The sequence below is a fragment of the Otolemur garnettii genome, unplaced genomic scaffold (genome assembly GCF_000181295.1).
Source record: "Otolemur garnettii isolate 467f Iridium unplaced genomic scaffold, OtoGar3 scaffold00332, whole genome shotgun sequence".
Lineage (NCBI taxonomy): Eukaryota > Metazoa > Chordata > Mammalia > Primates > Galagidae > Otolemur > Otolemur garnettii.
The window spans coordinates 326,213-331,334 of record NW_003852727.1 but is presented as its reverse complement, the minus strand read 5'-3'; the positions used below and the strand labels follow the sequence as shown (position 1 = coordinate 331,334).

Below are 5,122 nucleotides of genomic sequence, written 5' to 3'. Positions count from 1 at the left end.
CTGAGAAAGTGGAAAATAACCAAAAGGAAGTCCAAAAACAGAATCAAATAAGAGATGAATGATATGAATAATATAAAAAGGACATAGCAGAGCTGAAGGAACTGAAAGAGTCAATTAGGGAAATTAAAGAAGCAGTAGAAAGTATCAATATCAGAATACACTACACAGAAAAAATAATCTCAGATGTATAGGACAAAGCTCTTGAGATAATTCATACAGTTAAAGAAGCAGAAAATAAGAGAGAAAGCAGATTCTTGTGGTTCCCCAGTGCACATGGCATTTGGAAGGAAACCTTTCTCTTATTGATCTACCATAACCAATAGAAACGGTGAAGCAACTTAGAGATTTGGGGACATATCGCCCAAATGACGAACGTACAGTTAGCTGGAGTGGCTTCACAAGATTTTGGTACCCAAAGCAGCAGAAACCTGGTTTTAGCATCCTTCCTCTGATCATACATTTCTCAAAGCAAGCATTCTGCACTTAAGACCATCATCTCTTCCCCATCCAACACCTCCACCCAGCCAGCCCCCTAGTTCCTTTCCACCTCGTCTGACCTCGGCCTGCTGCATGCATCCTAAGAAACCCCTACACACCGGGCTGGGAGTATTGTCGGGGGCTTTACCAGGAACATGGCGGCGAGTCAGAGAGGTGGTGGTAACAGTGGGGGCGGTGGTTGTGGCAGAGATGGTAGTAGCGGTGGCAGTGTTGCGGCCATCAGGGGAGGTGGCGGGGCCAGAGGGGGCGGCGGTGGCACCCTGGTGCTGCCCATCCCAGACTGACTTTTTATGGTCAGTCATTCCCCAATGGGCCACAGTGGAATCCAGGGAGCCTGCAGCCTCAGCACACTGAGGAGCCTGGACAGGGCCCTGGAGGAGGCAGGCAACTCTGGCATCCTGAGCCTCAGTGGTAGAAAATTCCGAGACTTCCCAAGCAGTGGCTATGACCTGACCGACACCATCCAAGCAGATCTTTCCAGAAATCGTTTTACAGAAATTCCTTCTGATGTGTGGTTATTTGCACCCCTCGAAACATTAAATTTATATCATAATTGCATCAAGACCATTCCTGAAGCCATTAAAAACCTGCAGATGTTAACATATCTTAACATCAGTCAAAATCTTTTATCAACATTGCCAAAATATCTATTTGATCTTCCCCTTAAAGTTTTGGTCATAAGTAATAATAAACTGGTATCCATTCCAGAAGAAATGGGGAAGCTAAAAGATTTAATGGAGTTGGATATTAGCTGCAATGAGATTCAGGTCCTTCCCCAGCAAATGGGAAAGTTACATTCACTCAGAGAGCTAAATATAAGAAGAAATAATCTTCATGTATTGCCAGATGAATTAGGAGATCTTCCCTTAGTCAAGCTGGATTTTTCTTGTAATAAAGTGACCGAAATTCCAGTTTGTTACAGGAAGCTGCATCACTTACAAGTAATAATTTTGGATAACAAGTACCACCAGCACAGATATGTTTAAAGGGTAAAGTATACATTTTTAAGTACTTAAACATTCAGCCATGTTTCATAATGGATAAGAAACCAGATTCCCTGGATCTTCTATCATTAAGTAAAAGAATGCCCTCTCAGCCTCTCACAGACAGTATGGAAGATTTTTACCCAAATAAAAATCATGGCCCTGACTCTGGAATTGGAAGTGATAATGAAGAGAAATGACTATCTACAATGGAACCATCAGATGATGATACAATCAGCCTTCACTCTCAAGTCTCAGAATCAAATAGAGAGCAGACATCAAGAAATGACAGCCACACAATAGGAAGTAAGGCTGACTCTCAGAAAGACCAGGAGGTGTATGATTTTATTGACCCTAACACAGAAGATGTAGCAGTTACTGAATAAGGAGATGCACATATTGGATCATTTATCACTTTCTTTAAGGGAAAAGAAAAATGTTCTGAAAAATCTCAGAAAAATGATGTATTGGGGAATGCAAAAAGACTTGAGAAAGAACAGTTACTTGCAGAAGAAGATGACGATTTAAAAGAAGTAACTGATTTGAGGAAAATCATCGTTCAGTTATTGTAGCAAGAGCAGAAGAACAGGATTCTTAATCATTCAACTTCTGTTATAAGAAACAAGCAGAAACAAACTGTGGAATGTGAGAAAAGTTTTGTCTGATAGGGTAGAATGTACTGACCCACCCAGGTAGAACTGACCCACCCAGGAAGGATCAACTGCCTCTCCCACCCAGGAAATAATGAATGCTCCAATCCCTGCACCCCTGACCCTTTAAATCTCCATCCATCATAGCCATGTGTGGAATTCTTTCCTGGTCAGGGATTTCACCCCACCTGCAACCAGGTGGAATAAAGACCACATGGCCCATACACGAAAAAAGAAAAAAAGAGAGAGAAAGAGAGAGAGAGAGAGAAAGCAGAACATTCACTGACAGAATTATAGGACTTCATGAAGCATTCAAGCATATGAGTTACAGGTATTCCAGAAGAGGAAGAAGAATGCCCCAGAGGAATGGAAGCCATACTACAGAATATTATAAATGAAAATTTCTGAAATATCACAAAAGATTCTGACACACTTCTTTCAGAGGGATATTGGTCCCCAATTCACCACAACTCAAAGACATCTTCTCCAAGGCACATTGTGATGAACCTGTTCACAGGCAAGACAAAAGAAAAGGTTTTGCAACCTGCCAGGAATAAGTGCCAATTGACCAACAAGAGGCAATCCATCAGAGGGACTGCAGACTTCCCTAATGGAACCTTTCAAGCCAAAGACAATGGTCATCTACCTTTGATATACCTAATCAATACAATTTCCAGCCCAGAATTGTATATCCTGCTAAGTTAAGCTTTAAAATTGATGGAGAAATCAAATATTTTAGTGATATGCAAACACTGTGGAAAGTTGCTGCAACAATACAAGCTCTACAGGAAATACTTCAAACTGTTCTACAAACTAACCAACACAATGAACAACCAAGAAAGTAAGCACACAGAAATTAAAGGAAAGAACCTAGCTTCCATAATGATGCAAAAGACAAAACTAAGCAATAGACTTTCACAAACTAAGATGAATAGAATGCTACTACACTTACCAATTATCTCACTAAATGTTAATGCCTCGAATTCCTCTCTAAAGAGGCATAGACTGGCTGATAAAAAAAAAAAAAAGCACAAGCCATCCACTTGCTGTCTGCAGGAAACACACCTAGCTTAAAAAGAAAAATGAAAACTCAGAGTTAAGGGTTGGAAAACAATTTTTCATGTAAATAGAATTCAGGAGAGGGGCTGAAATCTTATTTTCAGATACAAGTAGATTTAAAGCAACTAAAGTCAAAAAAGACAAAGATGGACACTTCATAGTGGTCAAGAGAAAAATACAACAAGAAGACAATTTAATTCTAAATATTTATGCACCCAACTTAAATGCTCCCAGATTCTTGAAACAGACATTAACAATATGATATCCTATAATGCCATAATAACAGGGGACTTTAACACTCCTCTTACAAAGCTAGACAAGTCCTCTAAATAGAAATTAAAAAAATATATCAGTGACTTAAATGAGACCCTAGAACTATGCCTGATATACATATATAGAACATTCCATCCCAAAGATAAAGAATACACATTCTTCTCATTGCCCCATGGAACATTCTCCAAAATTGATCATATACTAGGACATAAAACAAACTTCAACAGAAAAAAAAAGAATTGAAATTTTCACTTTTATCTTCGCAAATCACAAAGCATTAAAGGTAGAACTCAACTCCAACAAAAATGTTCAATCCCACACAAAGGCATAGAAATTAAATAACCTTGTTCTGATTGACACTTGGGTGCAGCAAGACATAAAAGATGAAATCATTAACTTCCTTAACCATAACAACAAAAAAGACACAAACTACCAATACCTGTGGCAGACAGCAAAAGCAATCCTGAGAGGAATACTGAACACTTTAGATGCCCACATTCAAAAAAACAGAAAGAGAGCACATCAACAAACTCACAAGACATGGAATTGGAAAAAGAACAACAATGTAAGCCTAAACCCAGCAGAGGAAAAGAAATATCAAAAATTAAATCAGAGATTAGAGATATTTAAAACAAAAGAATCATTCAGAAAATTAATGAAACAAGGAGTTGTATTTTTAAAAAAGAGTAAATAAAACATACAAAACTATGGCTAGACTAAAGAGAAATAGGAAAGTAAAATCTCTAGTAACCTAAATCAGAAATGATACAGGGGAAAATCAACTGACACCACAGAGATACAAGAAATTATCTCTGAATACTACCAGAAACTCTATGTCCCAAAATTTGATAATGTGAAGGAAAGGGATCAGTAGGTGGAATCGCACCCTCTCCCTAGACTTTGCCAGGAAGAAATAGATCTCCTGAACAGACCAATTTCAACTACTGAGATAATAATTAAATAAATAAATAAATAAGAAATCTCCCAACAAAATAAAGCCCTGCTTAGGATGGCTTCACACACCAGATTTCTATCCACCTTCAAAGAATAGCTTATTCCCATACTGCAGAAATTATTCCAAAAAACTGAGGAGGAAGGACTCTTCTCCAACATGTTCTACAAAGTAAACAGCACCCTGATACCAAAACCAGGAAAAGACCCAACTAAAAATGAGAACTTCAGACCAAATTCACTAATGAATATAGATGTAAAAATTCTCAACAAACCCTACCTAACAGATTACAGCTTATCATCAAAAAATTCATACATCATGATCAAGTAAGTTTCCTCCCAAGGATGCAAGGCTGGTTTAACATACACAGTCCATAAACGTTATTCACCATATCAAAAGAAGCAACAACAAAGACCATATTAGCCTCTCAATAGATGCAGAAAAGGTATTCCATAAAACCCAGCATCCCTTCCTAATAAAAAAACTGAAAAGTATGGGCATAGGTAGCACGTATCTTAAACTGATCAAGGCTATATATGACAAACCCATAGCTAATATTTTACTGAATGTAGTAAAACTGAAAGCTTTTCCTCTTGGAACTGGAACCAGACAGGGTTGTCCTTTATTGCCACTACTATTCATCATAGTGCTGGAAGTTCTAGCCAATATAGTCAGACAAGACAAGGAAATAAAGGGCATCCAAATGG

General features: G+C 38.2%; 1 pseudogene; it reads left to right on the top strand.

Moving 5' to 3' along the window:
- Positions 1–632: 632 nt before the first annotated feature.
- LOC100955211 lies at positions 633–2,146 on the top strand (annotated as a pseudogene).
- The last annotated feature ends 2,976 nt before the right edge of the window (positions 2,147–5,122 follow it).